We start from the raw sequence: 20244 nt of genomic DNA on the forward strand, positions 1-20244 counted from the left end.
ATTTGTAATTTGTTGCATTTATTGGAGAGAACGCATAGTGTTTCTATAACAATCACTGTGCATAAGGAATAGCAGTGTGGTTTATGATGGTAAAAAGGATGATTCAGCCAGCAAATGGGGATAATATAATTATGTTCAGAGAAGTTCAAGGTTAGAGGTTAGGATGGAGAGGTGGTGTCACTCTAGGTCTTTGGTGCCCTGTCCCTGGATTGGATGTGCTTTTTGACACCAGTCTTAATATCAGAGAGTAGGTAATTTCAGTGGTAGGGATCAACAAGTGGGAAGTAGCGGACACATGATGAAAAGTAGGGTGAAGGGGGACTAGAGAGGTTGAGAGGTGCTTGAGAGTGCAAAGGAAGATTGTGTGGGGAGAGGTAGAGATGACCAGGTATTGGGTGGAAAGGATTTGGAGACAAAGAGTAGGAATTGGAAGAGGAGCGGTATTTCATAGAGGGCAGCCTGCACATAATCTGTGGGAAGAGTTGAGAGATAATCAAAGGGGAATGAAGAGTGTTGGCAGCAAAGGCGATTACTTTGTTGTGTGGCACAAAACAATAGAGGAGAGGTACCACCAAGAGATTGAATCATAGCCAAGCCTGGTGAGGACATGAGGTGAAATTAGGCTTGTGGGAGAGTAGCAGGCAAGATGGGGATGGATTTTACAGATGCTCAGGAGGCTAATCCTAGCTGCTGTGTCCATGAAGGTAGTGCACAATTGGAGTGTAAGGACCACAGTTTGGAAAACCTTCAGGTATGGTGTGAGGAGTTCTAGTGGGAGGATATAAGAGCGAGGCGAAGGGGTAAGGCTTTCACAGAAAGTAGAAAGCTGATTTCAGAATTAGAAGAGTTTAGCATTAGGCAACAAAGTGCCAACCAGTGACATATGGCAACACGCCAGATAGAAATTTGAGTGGAAGGTTTGAGGATAAAGGAGAGGGAGAAGAAGATTTGTATAGAATCTTAAAAATGTGGTAGAAGAAACCAAAAGACAATATACATTTGTCTAGTGGGGAGGTGCAGGGGTTTCCAAAAAGAGACAGGTCCTGACCCCTGATGGACCATCATCGGTGACAGGGTTGCAGAGTGGGTTCCAATGTTCCAAGAGATAGAGGCAGGGTAAGAAAGAAAGGAGATGATCCGGGCCATGGCAGTGCCGTGGAAGACAAGGATAGCGAAATAGGAAAAGAATAGGATGGTCCACCAAGTCATTGGCCGTAGCTGGTTCAGGAGGATAGGCACAGTGGCGAACTTGTAATGGTTAGCAGTGGTGAGGAAGTTAGAAATGTGGCTGAGTGTTGTTTATGTGTAGTGACTAGTGATTATCTCATAATGAAGGGAATCTCAGGGGCTGTTGCTCTCCTGGTACTGCATGCTGTAATAGTGTGGCAGATGGAAATAGTCTGGAAGTAAGACTGCATTGCTAAATCAGCTGAAGTGTTTTTCAATGATATGAAGAACAATAACAAACTGCTGTAAACTTGAAGATTCCATAAGTAATTGATTCAAGAAGAAAAGGAAGAGGAGGTAATAGGTGCCAGTTTCTTGATTTTATATGTTCTGTGAGATCAGACAGGACACAGCATAGCTTCGAAACAGATCTATGTGATCACTGTGGCCCCCAGAATTCCGACGGCCAAAAATGCGGACTTTTTTTTAAACCGCCTTTACACCACATACATATGCGGGGAGACCCCCGGAATCCCACCATTCTACTATTATATCCCATACCCCCCACATATATATGTGGTGTAAGAGGGGGTAAAAAAAAGTCAGAATTCTGAGGGCGACATTTTGGCCCATTACTGTTGGAAACCTAAGGTTGGCTAGGGTGGTGAGGGGAAATGATTACAGAGTGGACGAAGAAGAAGAAGGGATGATGGTTAAGGATTCTAATTGTAAAGATTGATGAGGATAAAGGGCAAGGGCTTTTTCAGAGTGAGAGGAGGGAATGGAACAAGGCACCAGGCAGCATTTTCTAGAGTGTGTGGATGGATGAAGAGAGTAAAGAGTAGGATGGAGAAAATATAAAGAGTTTGCAGTCTATTGAAGAGAAGAGGCGAAGAAGAGTTTCCTTTTATAATTCATAGAAGGCAAGACAGTGTTTTAGTGCCACAATGCCTATGCAGTCACATGGTCACTTAACGCTTTTCGTTCAGAATGTTGTTATAGTTCGGGGTGAGGGAATGACGGAATGAGCTAGATTGTGCTAATCAAAGGGACAGACCAGTGCTGAGTTACCATGTGAAAAGCAGTGTGTGATAGACTTGGTGTAGTGAATGGAGAGGGCTAGGATGGAAGCCCTGTCTTCAAGAAACTAGGTGAACATGGAGTCAAATTGTTATTTAAGTGGAGAAAAAGGGATGCATCTGGAAGCAGGGGCATGGAGCCTGAGAAGTGAATTCAGGAGCAGTTATGTTATGTTATGTTATGTTAATTTATAGCGCCCTCCAATACCACCCCAGGGCAGTCTCCAGGCACTCACGTGGCTCTGCAAGAAAGTGGATGGGGTTGGTTAGTGAAGGAAGAACAATAGCATAGGTCCAAAGCCAGGAGAAACCAGTGCTGTGTCTTGGCTTGCAGATGCTAGGTTGCGTTCACTGGCTTGCTCTATCCACACGGGTAAGGTCCAATGCCTGGGATGTTTTCTCTGTGGCTGTTTGGTGTGATGGGGTGTGTCTGTGTGTTTTATGTGTAGATTGCAGGTATTTAGGGTTGTGTGCACTGGCTTGTTGTATCCGTATGGGTAAAGTCCAATGCCTGGGATGTTTCTATGTGACTGTTTGTTATGTTGGGGTGCGCATGTGTTTCATGTGTAGATTGGCAGGTGGCTGTGCATACTGGCTTGTTGTGTCAGTACAGGTAAGGTCCAGTGACCAGCTTTGTTTTTTGTAAGTGTGTGTTGCTTTCGTTGGGTGTGTGTTTGGGTATATGTTGGCTAGCCCAGTCGGCATGTATAGTGTTTGGGTGGTGTGTTTGAGGAAGTAAGAGCGTGGAGTTAGTACAATTTGGCAACTCGCTAAATTCTTCTATGTGGCTAATCTACACAGTCCTATCTGTTGTGACAAATGACTAATCTCCATAATTCTAGCTAAGTGCAACTCATGGTTAATCTTTTCAATTCTATCTAAATTTGACTCATGGCTAACTTCACAATTCTATCTAAGTGTGACGCATGATCAATCTTCACAATTCTGTCTAAGTGTGATGCATGGCTAAACTTCACAATTCTATTTAAGTGTGACACATGGTAAATCTTCAGAGGGGTGTCAGAGGGAGGGGGCGAGATATAAGACACAGAGTGGATGAAGGAGGAGAAATGGAACGTTATCTCAAGAAAGTGCCCCAGCTGCAATTTGGCTAATTGCAGAGGGAGACTAGGAAGTGATCAGCGAGTGTGGAACCACTGGGCAGTCGACTGGTGTTAGACATGTACAGCATGTTGAAATAGCCCATTAGAGAAACCAGATTCTCACTGTGTAAACCTTCATAGAGGAGGGCAATTTCATAGAAGGAGGAATTGGGAGTGCCAGAAAGTCAATAGTTGAAGGATGAGGAGTAATGTTATGAAGAGTGATATGCCGTATGGAACAGTTGTTAAATCTGAAGGGGGGAGATGTATGGGAAGGAGTTTTTTGATTGATAGGCCAACTTTAGTGACTAAGAGGCCGATTCATGGAATTAATGTGCGCTGAAATTTTCAGCGAAAGCGCGCGAATCACAGTGCCAGTGCAAAAATCGCAGCGAAACCCGCGCACAACGATTCATGGAAGTCTGTGCGTGTGTAAATTCCAGGATGTGCACCAAAATTCTGCGTGGAGCACACTGGCGCACACGTCTCCAAACAGCGTGCGCTACGTGCACAGTGAAATCACACATAGCGCGGCGCACACAACAAAAGTAGGAGGAACAGGGGGCGTGACACGCAGAATGTGGAACATCTCGTGAAAATGTGGGCGTCACGGGGGAAGTACAGGAGGCAAGTGCGCGGAACGCCCACACGCACGTTCAAAACATGTATTCATGGAATCGAACGGGGCTAAGGCGGCGCCAAAAAAGACGCACTAATCAGGAAACACGTACGCCAGCAGGAAGCAGGCGTACGTGGACCCGCGCAGCATAAAAGTGCGCGCAACCAACAAACAAGCACAGATGCCAGGATGAATATACCGTTCCTAGCAGCAGTGGTCGTGGGATACCGCAGGAGGAGGAGGAGGATAGTCACACCCAGAACTAGCCTTTTTGGGATGCCTGATGACCAGATGTATGGGAGGTACAGGTTTCCACCTCACATAATACTCGACCTGGTCAGTGAGTGGGAGGATGACCTCACATCACCCACGCTGTGCTCCCAAGCACTCAGCCCCCTGCATAAGGTCCTCAATGTACTGCACTTCTTGGCCACTGGATCATTTCAGCGGACAAGTGCCATAGTGGGGAGGGTGTCAGAGGCCACGCAGTCACGCTGCATACACCAGGTCTTTGCCATCATGAATGCACGCCCATCAGTCCGCAGGCACATATACCTGCCCAGAACACCTGCAGATAGGCAGGCTGTCGTCCAGGATTTTTACGGGGTGGCACACTTCCCCAAAGTGCTAGGTGCAATTGACTGCACCCATGTGGCTCTACGTCCTCCCAGGGCATCTGAGCACATCGATAGAAACCGCAAGCACTGGCATTCCATCAACGTCCAGGTAGTATGTGATGCCAAGGGAATCATCACCTCAGTAATGCCAACTATCCAGGGTCTACCCACGACAGTTTTATTTACAGAATGTCAACCCTAAAGCGGGACCTAGAAGCTGGGCGGCATGGCGATACATGGCTGCTCGGTGAATATAAATGCCACAGCACATGCATGCATGTCACATACTGATTAATGTCACAACCCCACTAATGATACCCATCATCACCTCCCCAGGGGACCGTGCCTACCCTCTGAGCACCCACATGATGACGCCAATTCGGAACCCCACCACGCCACCCGAGGTAAGATACAACACAGCCCACATTGCAACCCGGGGCATAGTGGAGCGCACATTCGGAGTGCTCAAGTCACACTTTCGGTCCCTTGACCGTTCTGGCGGGAAGCTGTTATACGCTCCCCCAGTAGTGTGCAGGATCATAGTGGCAGCATGTGTCCTGCACAACGTTGCAACACACTGGGGTCTTTCTGTGGACATGGTGGTGCCCCCACATCCCCAACCACATGCACGGCCGCTGCACATGGGAGGGGAAAGGGCACGGGGTGAGGCAGCCCGTATGCAGTTGGTGGCTAATTACTTTACCTAAAATCACACCCCTGTGGAGTGCACACAGCCCTGGCACATACCAGCTGACAATCAATAATGATGACATAAGGGACAGTCAACTGTCACAACCATACCAGCCTAAAATAGGTCACCTGGAAGTGTTACATTGTGTGCATCCCTACCTACGCAAACACCATCAATGCCGTGTCATCAAAAGACACACTTCTATGCTGCTAAAATCATTACCCCCTTGCAAAATACAACATGACAACAGTGACATGTCACCCAACCCCTCGCAGCACCGCCACCAAACACACCATGGCATGTCATGCAATGTGTGAGCAAACAAAGCAATCCCCAAAAACATGACACAAGTGTCAAAGTACAGTGTCCCTAATGGAAACTGCCCACACACAATATGCTACCAGTAATGTCGAACTAACAACACACATGACCAAATACTTACCAACAAAACAATGCAGCTCCTAACCTCAAACATAGCATAAACATGACAGTACTAAGTTAAAGTAGTGGTAGTCTTAAAACCTGATTAAGCCAGCACATCGACCACTTCCAACTGTACAGTGCTGCTGCCACGCAAATGTCTAAGTGCACTGCTTACAACATGAACTCCATCTCCAAAATAGACAGCCTTGTGAAGACATATGGAATTAACCTGCAAATTAGGAGAAAGACATGGATGCACAAGCACATAGTAATACACCATGCAGTGTAAAATTCAACAACAAAATCCACTAGGAATGTATACACAGTATTGACTACAGACTGCCCACACAGCTCATGGCAGTCCTACGTCACTGTGTAAGTCACTGTCACTTGGGCACACCCTTAGCAAGCCCATGTAAATGGGAAGCAGGAGGGGTGTGTGTCTCACGAACCCAAGCATCTAACCCAAATTCAGGACAAGCCTCCATGTGCCCAGCCGGAATACACTGGATGCCCACGGGAGCCACACAAGGCAACACACTGTAAAAATATATATTTTTTTAACAAAAAATCAAAAATCAAAAATAGCCATGTGGGGGCCGGGGGGTGGGAGGCCACCCAGGAGACAGGGTGGGCACCAACAGCCACCTGTGTGGATGGTGGGAAAAAAAAACACCTCCATGGGCTCATGGCCTGCACGGCTATGCCATTGTGGGAGAACTGCTGCTGTCGCTCTCATCACCCTCTGCTGCTGCCACAGGAGGTGGTGCTGCCACAGGAGGTGGTGCTGCCACAGGAGGAGGTGGTGCTATGGGAGGCAGCCCACCCAAAGCCCTGGTATGGTCCTCCATGGCAGCAAGCATGCAGGTGTGGAAGGTATCGTTCTGTAGTATTATAGTGCGGAGATCCCCATGCAGTACTTGACGTGATGCCCGGATCTCCTCCCGAGTTGCCTGCATCTCAGCTGAGAGCGAACGTGTGAGCCGCTCCAGCTGCTGTTCTGTCCTCAAGTTAGTGGAAGCCTCAAGGGCAACAAGAGTCTCCCTGAGGTGATGGAGTTCTACCCTCAGGGCTTCCCTGTGGCCCTGGGACTTTATTGATACCGATTGGCGTAGAGTCTCCAGTGCCGCCCGTCTGTCCCTGTTGGATGCCAACATGTCCTCCCTGTGTGATTGGCAAATGGAGTCTGTTGCCTGCTGTAGTTGCTCCATCTGCCTTTCAGGGGGGACAATGGAAGTGGCCACCCTCTACATTGCTTGAGCCATCATCTCAACTGAAGCTGCCTGTTGGCTTGCCATACCGTACATGGATTGTTCCCATACGGTATTGCCTGGTGGCGTACGGCCACTGGGTCGGCGGGCACTACACCTGTTTGGGGCAAGGCGATCTGCGCCTTGCTGTGCCGGCACTGCCTGAGGCTGCAGGACTGCATTCCCCCTCTGATCTGCTGGCCCAGGAACAGGATCAGATGTTGTGGAGTGTGACCCTGCATCCGTAACCGCCAAAGGTGGACTTACCAACACTGACATCCCCATAGAGGGTTCTACCCCTGGTGCAGGTGGGTTGGACAGAACAGAATCCCTGCCAGAAACACTTACCTGCGACGGCACATAGGTCTCATCATCCGAATCAGCACCTGAATAGAGGTCTGGATGAGATGAAAAATGCTACATAGTGTGACAAAATAGGCATGTGCCACACACTGCAACACATCCAGTGTACACAAATACAGTGATTGCAGGCCGATGTACACATCAATGTTTGTGCACTTCAACATGACAGGAAACAACTATCATGTTACACATTCAAACAGGACCCAAACATTCCTGTGAGCAGGCCAATACTCAATTAGCCTGAATGGTCAAATCATTCACCTAACAAGGTAACACATGTGGGCCAATGTGGGGTTCTTCAATGACAGAAGCATGTCACAAATGTGATAATAGGGCTGAGGAATGCGTAGCAAAAGTGGGAGAATTGAAACAATCAGCCTGAACGAACACTGAAAAATACAAACAATGTTGTTGCAAGATGCTACTTCAAGGGCAACTGCCGTAATGTTGCGCTAAATTACTAATGTGGGCAGAAGGGATACTGTCACACCCAAAGCCAAGGGCGCTGAATGTTTTGGATGAAGCACATGGGTGACCCATACCACTCAGGCACACACACCCTCAGCTGGCACTCAATCAGAACCCGTCACCCAAACAACATACACATGCATTGCACACACATGCATGGGCAGTCACCAGACAATGCATCATAATCAGGTAGTCCTCCCACACCTTGGATCTGTTCCTCTGTGACGAAGGCCCCAGCAACAGACTCATGTTCAATGAGTTTGTTGTCCTCTTGTGGAGACCCACCGTAAGTCACCGGAGTAGCGGCACAATTTGAGGCCAGCTTGTTCTTTGCTCTGCGTTTCAGGTCATTCCACCGCTTGTAGCAATCATCAGCTGTGCGCCTCACAAATCCAAGGGCACTTATGCGGTCGGCGATGGTCTGCCAGTGTGCCTTACATTGACCAGGTGTGGTCTTGCACCCTGCAGTCACCAGCATTTCGTGGCTATGTGCCGACACATACCCCACAAGTGCATCAAGTTCCGGATCATTGAAGCAAGGCTTCCTTGAGGTACCGGAGTGTGTAGCTGTGTCTGGGGTCTCAGCCTGTCGTGCCAGAGCACCCTTCTTCCTCTTCTTTAAAGGTGGAGCAGAGTCAGAGTGGCTTACGCCGCTCTGGTCACCAGGGGCAGAATCACCGGTGGACTGGGTAGTAGGAGTGTGGGAATGCACAATGACCATAGGTCTTGATGCAGGCATTGGTTGCAGGGTAATGTTGGCAGGGGGAACGTCAGTTTGATGGACCGGGACTGACACTGACATGGCTGGGAGAGTCAGAGCTGGGGCGGATGGATCTGCAGCTGCCCCTGCAGCCTCCCCACCCTGCATACTTGGGGCAGCAGATGACATAGCTGCCCCAGATCCACGTGGATTGGTGACAACAACTTGCACCGCCGCACGTGGCCTAGACTTGCTGACCTGGAAGTCAGCCAGGGAGTCATCCTGTGCCAGGTCAGGTGCCACAATGGGCTGGTCCAACAGGGGCTGAGCTTGGATGGTGTCAGCCACGTTTCCCTCAACCATGGGGGGGGCATGGGTGTCCCTGATTGTTCCTCCACACATGGGGGCATAGGGGCACCCTGCAAATCCCGGCCACGTCACCTACCGCGCCCACCACACCCACCTCTTGAGGGTCGGCCACCTTTGCCTCCCTTACCGCTTGGTTGCCTCCCAACCATGGCACTGATGTTGTTGTGCGGATGGGAGTTGCAGTGAACTATTGTCCTGGGCAATTGGGGGTCAAATGGGTAGGATACCAGATGGAATTCGTACCCTAGTGCTCTAACAAGGCTGTTTGTGACCCCTGGGGGAAGATGACAGGTCACACAATGCACAGGCAGCCCAAAATCAAAAATAAACGTGCACGCAACCCCTCGTAGACCACGTGCGTGGAAAAAATGAACCCGCACTATGCTGTGGCACCCAGAAACACAAAAATAAGCGTATGCGTAATACATGCAGCCTACAATGACCTCTGAAGGGGAACGCGACAGACGGGGCAAGCACAGTTGCTAAGTACATGCGGAACTCACCGTCTGCCTGGAAAAAGAACGTGAAAAATACACGCGTGTGTGCATTGGTAACACCCCCGCCAAAAGAAGAATTGTACGCTGTCTGAGGAGACAGGACAAAAGGAGAAGTGAACTCTTTGACGAAACAGGCCCAACAAAAAATCAGAAAAGAGCTGTCAGAGGTAACAGGGAGTACGAACTAGAAACTCTGTGAAGTAATCGCGTGTGAACCGACAAGAAGTACAGATTTCACCCACTCGCTCTCCACGAAAAGCACGTACAAGGAAATGGTGTCCTACACGTAGCTTTTAAACCGGCCCACACGTACACGTCAGATACGCGTGTACGCGGGCGCTTTCCTCCAATTACACGCAATGACACTCGGATGTGCAGTTTTTCCACGTGTGCTCTGTCATCACGTGCTATGAGGGAAACGCCTGCGCGCGTAATGTAATTTACGCGCTTACGCGCTAAGGGACTTTGGTCCAATGGAATCACATGCGTGTGCTGACGCACTTACGCGCTAAGGCCCTTTCCTCGAATTACACGCTGATGTGAAAGATTTTCACGTGCCAAATCACTCCGTATCAAGCTGGCCACACGAAAACACACGGAAGACCACACTCCTGCCCAGAAGACCAAATTACTGCCCCCCAGAGCCCCGAGCACGCTCCCATCTGCCATCTTCTGCTGCCTGACTGCCTGCTGCCCACATGCCCTGCCATTTATTTATTTATTTATTTATTTATTTTATTGTGTTCCACAGTACTACGATACTTTTAACACATATAAATACAATCCACAAATACACAATCCAACATACAAATATCCAACGTTTATAAAATGACTGCAGCTTTCCTTAAAAATTCTAAAACATGTATGGTCAAACTTAATTCATTACAATTCATTATCCTCCACCATAGTTCATTCTCGGAGGAGTAAACTAAGCCTACTAAGAAGCAAGACCGCAAATCAGTCAGTTTGGGACAAATCACACACAAGTGCTTTAAAGTCTCGATGTTTTTGTTACAATGCCGACATAGTCTCTGTTCTTGCGGAATATTCGCCCGACGGCCCAGTACTTCTTTTGTTAGTAACAAGTTCAACCTGAGCCTTAGCACTTGTGACCTGAAGGATCTCGATGGATGTTTTTCAAGGTAAGGTGCTGGTGTATTGAAACTTTTACATTACCAAAGAAAATGTTCCCCAAAGCATTTATACTCCATTATCTCAGTTCTCAAGTTAGACCATACATGTCTACACCATCTTAGCTTTGCAACCTTTGGTGTCAACTCCAGTTCCTCCATTGGAATATTTGCCCGTTGAAGCATTAATTGACAATTCAAAACCCAGTCCCTGAGAACCCTGCAGCCACCCTGAAGTCTTACCAGATTTAATTGTTCGTATATTGACGCCACTGGTGGGTTCAGTATATTAACCAACAACTGAAACTTGCCCCAATCTACCATAGTCTGTATTGGTAACAAACCTAATTCAAACAGAATCCCTGCTAAAGGGACTGACTGCGGAAGTTGGAGCATAATGCCCCCTCTAATAATGACCAATTAATCGTCTGACTCCGAGTTTGAGCTCTGTAGATTAATTTTGGGGTTAATTGTTGTTTGTATAATTTTAGGACTGGTAAAAGAGAATATCTATCGAATTTTCCATCGAAAATTCGAAGTTGTACCCCGGCCCCTACAAATTTTGCCCTTAAGTCTTCCTGTAATTCAGGACCAGAGAACTTGTCATAAATTACCAGCCCTAGGTACACACATTTATTTACAACTTCTAGTTTGACGTTTTTCAAATACCAGGGCATTACTTTACAACTTTTCCTTCCCCCTTAAACACCAGAACCTTTGATTTTACAGTGTTTAGTGTTAAGTCTAGTTTTTCCAGAAACCCCTCCATGGCTAATAATGCTCTTTGGAGCCCGATAGCTGTAAGGTCACATAAAACAATGTCGTCTGCATAAAGTAAATATTGAACAACCATAGCACCCAATCTTGGAGGGAAAGTTTTTACAAATTCCATACAGCCTCCCAATCCCAGTAAATACAGGCAAAAGAGAAAGGGTGCCAAGACACACCCCTGTCTTAAGCCCCTATTTGTCTGTATCCAGGGGGAGTAGTTACCTAATTAATCCAACCTTACCCTAATCCTTGTATTTGTGTGGAGAGCCACCAAAATACTTAGCAGGGCTATCGGACACCCCCTATCATACAGTTTTTTCCACAAAAGAGCCCTATTAACCATGTCAAACGCTTTACTAATGTCTAAAAAGGCGGAAAATACTGGCTGTACTTGCACCTTTGCTTGGTGTGCTAGTAGATCTAACACCATACAGTTAGTAGATGTACTCAGCCCTTGCCGAAAACCTGACTGAAAAACATCTAGAGAATCAGATTCCACGGCCCATTTTTGTAAAGCTTTCAGCAGTATTTTCGCAAATATTTTATTAGAAGCATCCAGTAAGGATATAGGTCTATAATAATTTGGAGAGGACCTGTCCCCACCTTTAAAAATAAGGATAGGGTTGCTGCTGACCAAGTGGAAGGAAACAAATTATTAGCCAAAATATCTACAAACAAAGCAGACAACACCTGAGACCAAACTGCTAAATTACCTTTGTAGGTCATGTTAGAGAGACCATCTGGGCCCGGTGCGTTCGAGGACTTGCTTTTCTATATCACGTTCTTTAAATCTTCCAAGTCCCATTCTATAGCACCCCTCCAATCTGCCTCTGGCCATGTGACTGACTGGTCCAAACCTTCCACCATATACAAATCAGTGAAATGTTTCACCCAGCCAATGTCACTAACCGCCTGTGCCTGAAGATAATCTTGTATACCTTTGGGTTTAATTAGGTCCCAAAATGTACCAGGCCTATTCCCTGACATACAAGCCAGCATTCTCTCGTCATCTTTAATGTATAATATAAACTTTCTACCTTTTGCCCAATTCCTATATGTTTGTTTTAATTTCCTCACCTTTTCCATATAACCCGGAGGTGCAGATTTCCTAAGATGCCTCACTTCTCGATGTAGTTCCTTTTTATGTACCTGAACTTCTACATCAAAGAAGTGAGAACCCTTCCTACTTGCCACCATCTGGGTTAAACCCCTGTCTGTTGTTAACCTACCTAACAACTCCCTCACCGTGGTAGGGAATCCTTCTGCTGTACATAGACGGGCCATCTTGTTTGCTGGCAAGTTTACGATTCCAGACAAGAATGCAGGTGCAATTCTAGGAACCCACTTAACCTCATTCTTTCCTGAGTTTATTTCCACTCCCACAGTGTCTGTTTCAACATATTTTGCCACACCAAGCAGTTTAAATTCCAAAAGGGAGTGGTCACTCTATTTCAGGGATTTTATTTCCAGGGATACTCCTTTTATGGCTAGATCATGCGAAGTGAAAATATAATCTATTGTTGATTTCCACAACCCATTCTGCCATGTAAAAGCTGGCGGAATGTCCATCTGTATGTTGCCGTTAATTATACTTAAGTTCCATGCCTCGAATTCCTGGATGATCCTCTTCCCTCTCTCCCGGATTCCTTACAGACATACTTTCTATCGTTCTCTAGATACCATTTTTCATCTAGGCATTCTGCATTAAAATCTCCAACAATTATCACTGAGGCCCCATCGTCTGGGAATTCTCCCAATAGTGTGAAAGAGATTGCCATCAAGGCTTCTTCCAACTTATCCTTTAGGGGAATAAAGTAAACGTTTACCAAAAGGCAATTGCTTACATGACTCTCATCATCTTCCTGCCATTCTAAAAGTACAACCAGGATATCTGACTTGTCTCTATCAATTACCTGCATTGAAAGTCCCAAAGAACGTTTAACTTCTATTAAACTTCTATTAAAAGTCCACCAAACGGCCTACCCTTCGCTCCCCGTTGGGCCCTGACATAGACTGTGTTAAATCCATCTATCATGGGTGTATCTAACAGATAAGCTTCCTGCAAACAAATAATATCAAAATTTAAGAAAAGTTTGTGATTCTTCATGATGTTCTTAAACCCTCTTGAATTCCATGTAATTAATGACCAGTTAGACCATCATGTATGTTGGAATCGATTTTCCTCCCTTTCCTGATTTACCCCTCTACCAAATGGAACTTGCGTATACCCTCTGGAACTATAAATCTCCTTATTATATCTTTCTCTTTCATCTTGTATCTTGCCTTTCTTTACTTGGTGGATGGGTACCAAACTTGATAAAATTGAGGGCCCTGTATCTGTTACTTCAAAACCAAGGGCTAGGAAGCACTCTCTCCCCCCCAATATTATTTCCTTTGTTAAGTAAGACCTTAAATGAAGTCTTACAATGTCTAAGCAATCGTCGTAGACGAATTCTACCGTCTTAATGTCCCCTGAGGATATCAATTTCAGATTTGGGATTTCCTGCATTAAAGCCAGGATATAGTGTCTATTTAGAGGGTATCTATTTGAACTTTCAAACAAACGATTCAAAAAGATGGTTAGCTCACCATTAACTGGCATCTTTTTTTGCGAATTTGACTCTTGCCTTGAATTCCATTTTTTGGGCGATCTTATTTGCCCCATACTCTCCCCCACCCCCTTCGATAAACCCAAAAACTTACACTTTGGAGTCCCCAGACCCACTTCCTCCACTGATCTTGGGGTCGGAAAAGGCACTATTGAGGAACCCTTAGCGGAGGCAACTTCCCCAAGTCCGTCTTCTCCACCCCGGGTTTCGAAAGAATTGCATACAATTTAGGAGCCGATAAATTTCCTGTTTCTGGAACTTCTACCAAAGGATTCACCAGTCCCCTTCCTACTGTTGTGTGCGGTGGGACCAACAATCCTTCCACCAAAGTACAACTCTTGCCAACTCCTTTCCCAACTCCAGGTTCAATGTTTTTTAGGACCTCTAACTCCTTAGTCCATTCAATCTCTACCTCTTCCATGTCTACTGGATAAACGGATATATTACTTAGATCGAAGGAAGGACTATCCCCCTCCTGCACATTTTCCAACACAGATGAAACCTTATCAGCTTCCTTAACCCTTTCTAATTCCTTGTTTATACCCCCTTTCCTGTTTCTCTGATCTAATATATCTCTATCAATTTGCATATGTTTGCCACTGCCAACCTTAGGTTACGCAGGAATTTCCGTGACCCTTTATTCTGTTGTGAAGGTGGGAGCTTACAGTTTTTGGATTTTTTTTGCTGAGAATACTGCTTGTTAATATTACTAAATTTTCTCGCCTTTGGGCTACTACTCATCAGCTTATTTTCCTGTACCTGTTCCTTCCCCAACATTGATACCGAAGGGAGGGCTGTTCCTGATACCTCCGTTACTACCAAAATACTTTCTCCCTTTAACTCAACCTTCTCCCCCTGTGTTTCCATACTTTTAAGTTCCATTCTGTTACCTTGTACCACCCCAGCCCTGTCACTGTCCACCTTTTTTGGACTTACAGTATTTAAGACTGAGACTGCCATTATGTAACCTTCCAATAAATACACTTTACTCAGTACTTCCTTCATTCATTGGCTAAGTTCCCAAATTTCATAATTCAATGTGTCGTAACCTCTATCCATAGAGTCCATGATTCTAGAAAGAACTGGGAATGATAGCTCATCTACTGGGGGTAGCTGATCCTGTTGAGAGACTTCTTTTATTTCTTCAGCCTCTATTTCTTCAACCTTAGTCTCTGAGTTCTCCACTATGGAGTCGTCGTCCCCTGATTTAACACTTTCACTGTCCCGAATTATTAGTGAGGTAGCCTCATCCACTCGACCAATTTCCCTCTCTTGCTTATGACTAAACTGGTACTGTGACAGTTTCTCCTTATAGCCCCATTCTTTAGGTGAGAAGACTGCGGTTACTGAATCCTTCCATTTAGGGTCTCTTGGGCCGTGAACTTTCCTAGAAAGCTCATGTGACAACAGTGGAGCTAATATAGAAGTATCTGATACTAAATCTCGCTCCGCCGCCATTGGTTCGTCAGCCAAAAAATTCATCTTTGACTCAATGTTTAACAAAGCCCGGTTTATAACTCCCACCTCCTCTACCATAGAGTCCACTTGATTAGTTTGCTCTGGTCCAAAATCCGTGGGGACCTCTTTACCTAGAGAAGTGGAACTTCCCTGAGGAACTACCAGAGTCTCTTCTCCCATGGAAGGAACTGAACCCACTTTAACTGCTTGTGTCACTTGGGAAAAATGTGGTAGAGAGATTACCACCTGTGGTGGGACTCTACCGCCCTGTACTATGGTTTCCTCTGGGATACTTCCCATACTTCTGAGTGTGACTCCCATTATATAAACCCAAAAGAGTCACCACTCTTTATGAAGCTAAGTAATCAGATATAAATATGAATTGAATAAAATAAATGTTACAAAAATTTTAGAAGCTGTCCTACCCAATCATTTGTTTGACCATCCAAGAATAGAAAATAAAATACCACAACACGCTGCAGTACTAAAAATGAATACAAGTAAACAGTTCGAGTAATCCCATGCAAGTATATAAAACAATATATTTTTACTAAAATTTTAAAATACTATACAAGTTATTCGTTTGATAAATACCCCTAAGGAGTAACATCAAACTCTGTGCCCTTACTTGACCACTGCACAATGTTTTCACAACTTCAGCCCCACCAGCTCCCCAACAGCCTCACAACAGCCAATGGGCTTGACTCCGCCTGGCTTAAAGCCGCAAGGGTGGTAGCCTCCAGGCTTTGAAGGGAAGCCAAGTCACGTGATGTAGTCACGTGCAATGCACACCACGCCTCCTCCAGGAAGCGCTTTTCCAATTAGATGCGGCAAGAGCCTCGAGCTCGCAGTGGCGAGTGAAGTTCCAAAAAACTAATAACTGCTCCAACGCACCTCTTAGGAGCACACAAGGAATCCCATTAACATCTCACACTGGGCGGACGGCAGCCTCCAGGCTTTGAAGGGAAGCCAAGTCACGTGATGTAGTCACATGCAATGCACACCATGCCTCCTCCAGGAAGCGCTTTTCCAATTAGATGCGGCAAGAGCCTCGAGCTCGCAGTGCCGAGTGAAGTTCCAAAAAACTAATAACTGCTCCAACGCGCCTCTTAGGAGCACACAAGGAATCCCATTAACTCGCTCATACTGGGCGGGCGGCAGCCTCCGGGCTTTGAAGGGAAGCCAAGTCACGTGATGTAGTCACGTGCAATGCACACCACGCCTCCTCCAGGAAGCGCTTTCCCAATTAGATGCGGCAAGAGCCTCGAGCTCGCAGTGCTGAGTGAAGTTCTAAAAAACTAATAACTGCTCCAACGCGCCTCTTAGGAGCACACAAGGAATCCCATTAACTCGCTCACACTGGGCGGGCGGCACTCTCCGGGCATTGAAGGGAAGCCAAGTCACGTGATGTAGTCACGTGCAATGCACACCACGCCTCCTCCAGGAAGCGCTTTTCCAATTAGATGCGGCAAGAGCCTCGAGCTCGCAGTGCCGAGTGAAGTTCCAAAAAACTAATAACTGCTCCAACGCGCCTCTTAGGAGCACACAAGGAATCCCATTAACTCGCTCACACTGGGCGGGCGGCAGCCTCCGGGCTTTGAAGGGAAGCCAGGTCACGTGATGTAGTCACGTGCAATGCACACCACGCCTCCTCCAGGAAGCGTTTTTCCAATTAGATGCGGCAAGAGCCTCGAGCTCGCAGTGCCGAGTGAAGTTCCAAAAAACGAATAACTGCTCCAACGCGCCTCTTACGAGCACACAAGGAATCCCATTAACTCCCTCACACTGGGCGGGCGGCAGCCTCCGGGCTTTGAAGGGAAGCCAAGTCACGTGATGTAGTCACGTGCAATGCACACCACGCCTCCTCCAGGAAGCGCTTTTCCAATTAGATGCGGCAAGAGCCTCGAGCTCGCAGTGCCGAGTGAAGTTCCAAAAAACTAATAACTGCTCCAACGCGCCTCTTAGGAGCACACAAGGAATCCCATGAACTCGCTCACACTGGGCGGGCGGCAGCCTCCGGGCTTTGAAGGGAAGCCAAGTCACGTGATGTAGTCAGGTGCAATGCACACCACGCCTCCTCCAGGAAGCGCTTTTCCAATTAGATGCGGCAAGAGCCTCAAGCTCGCAGTGGCGAGTGAAGTTCCAAAAAACTAATAACTGCTCCAACGCGCCTCTTAGGAGCACACAAGGAATCCCATTAACTCGACATTTGCTGCCTGCATGTCAGCCAGGGGTGTAGTTGCCGTGACCACCCCTGCTGGAACCGAAGACTCCCGACTGGGATTCCATCGCTCCGCAGCCCAGCCCCAGGACCCAGTTGCCCACCCACTCCTGCCTCTGGGGTTGCCATTTCCAGCACTACACCATCTGGCAGCACTGGCAACCCCCAGCCAGAGAGGCAGAGGGCCACCAGCTTCAGTGCCACCGAAGTTGGTGTCCTGGTGGAGCAAGTCCTGCGGCAGTATGATGCCCTCTTTGGAAGTTCGCACGCCGAAAAGGAAGGACGGACCAGGATCTGGATGGACATCGTGACTGCCATCAACGCGGAGGGGTGGCAGTCCGCGACTTACAACATGTCAAGAAGCGCTGGGAGGACTTCAGGTCCAGGACCCTCAACACGGCCCGGCGCCTCGCTAAGGCAGCGGATGCCAAGGGGCGCCGGGGCCAGTTGTCAGACCATCAAATGAGGGTCCTGGAACGCATATGCCCAGCGCTCTACGTCCAGATCCTTGAGCGGCAGACCCGTCTGGAGTCGAGCGGTAAGTGTACATGCATGTTGATGGTATGCTGTGCCTGTCGTGTTGTGCCAGTAGTGTGCAGGTTGCACATGTGTTTATGTAGGGCCTTGTAGGGATTTGTATGAACATGGGTGTGTGGCTGCCACATGTGAGTCCTCTCAGGTGTGAGACACATTGATGGTGTATGTGTTGGTAAGCATGCTGGGAATATGCAGGTGTGGGAGCACACAGGTTTCCATCTCTCCGTATGTTCATTGGCATGGTTGTGGCACGGATGGTGGTTCATAATTCATGTATCTGCACTGTGTACATGTGCATGTATGTGTATTTCACAAGTGTGCAAATGTGATGCATCATGGATGCACGTGACACTGATATGGAGAAGGATGAATGGCAGATGTCACATGTATGGCAATCTCTTCACTGAAACAGTTGCAGGAGATGTAGACATGGATGTAAGTGTGGTGGTGTGTGTGTGCATGTCTAGTGCACTCCCTGTGTTTCATGTGATGTATGGCTCACGTTTGGCTGCTCATGCTGTTGTATGTTTATGGATGTTGCTGGCCGTTGTGATATGGCTGTGGAATAGCTCATGTGTGTGAGTTGAAATGACATGTGTGTTGGAGATTGCGATGCCATGTCTGAAGTTTGACACTGCCACTCATGTGGAACTGTCATGTGTGTATCAGTCCATTGTACAGTGCCCTGATGCCTGTCTCCTATCTCTCCCTGTCTGCAGCGTCAACTGATGAAGAGGGAGGAGAGTGTGCTGTGGAGCACAGTGGCAGGGACCTCACCACCAGCCGGTGACGCAAGGCCCGGCTCCCCTCCCAGGTTGTGATCTCGTCCGGGAGTGAGGAGTCCGGTGCCGTGTTCCAGGCCGCAGCTGCCGCGGGTAGGTCCAAGAGGCGGAGGTCGGAGTTAGACTCCTCGGCAGCAGAAGGGGCAGCTGAGACCCCACAGGGTCCGACGGAGGAAGATGGCACGGAGTCATCCAGGTTGGTGGGGGGTTTGGTGGAGGAGGAGGCTGTGCAAGGGACAGACACAGGGTCTGGAGGTGGGGATTCCACTGGTGATTGTGGTGCAGTAGAGGGGCAGGGACAGGAGGCAGCACAGGCCACTGAAGAGGTGCCTGTGTGTAATCCTGTCCCCGATCCTGTGATTGCATCATCCCGCACCAGCAGGGATGCCTACGTCCAGACCCGTTTTCAGGGAGGAGATCCGCTTACAACAACTGGCCTTCCTCTCCTTGCGGACGTGGCTATCCGGGACCGGGTTGAGCCTGTCCTGGGTGGGGTGGCGTTGCGTCAACAGGCCATGCGAGCTGACCTGCAGTCTTTTCATGAGGAGACTGCACGTCTTCTCGGATGGCTCGTTGACCGCGTTGACCTACTGGGACAGCTCACCAAGGCCGGATTCCTCCGTTTTCTGGACCTTGTTTCGACCCCCTCCTCAACTGAACCCCCTATGCAGCAGTCGTCCTCCATGCCATCTTCCCACCTATTTATCACCTGGGTACCCTGTGGAGCTGCCTCTGACCCTGCGGCCAGGCTGGTGGAGGACACATCCCTGCCACAGTCGGGAGTCGGACGTCCGGCAGGGGTGGCCACCTCAACAACTGCACCCCAGCCGGAGGAGGATGTGCAGGCAGCAAGAGCCAGGGTACAGGCAGAGGCACATCAGCAGCTGTTAGGGAGAATTCTCTGTTAAGGCTAATTTCCCAAACCTAGTGAGTCCCCCAGTAGCTTCGTTGGAATTTTGCGGTTTATTTTTTTATCTCCTGCTAAGAGTGAGACTCTTTTTCTCCCACTCTTAGACATGATTTGAGGTGTTCCTTTGACTTTGAATGTGTTTGATGGGCTATGGGGTCCTTTACCCCATAGGGCTCCATGTGTTTTTGGTATGTGGGTTACACAGCACCCTCAGTGCAGTAACCCAGGGGTGTCATAGTGACCCCCAAGCATAGACTCCATACCCTGGGACTGACTACTGTCTCCCAGGGCATGTAAAGTCACCATTGACTTTACTAGTCCCAAATTATGAACAGAAACCAGTACAAACCATCATATTGTGGACGTACTGGTCGGGGCAATTCGATTGCCCGGTGGTCTGTTGTTCGAGGGGCACGTCTCTGTCCCCCCTGATTGAGTTTTGGCTGGAGGCAGTGGATACTACTTTTTATATTCGACCGC

Source organism: Ambystoma mexicanum, chromosome 1q (genome assembly GCF_040938575.1).
Source record: "Ambystoma mexicanum isolate Mex_15411 chromosome 1q, UKY_AmexF1_1, whole genome shotgun sequence".
Lineage (NCBI taxonomy): Eukaryota > Metazoa > Chordata > Amphibia > Caudata > Ambystomatidae > Ambystoma > Ambystoma mexicanum.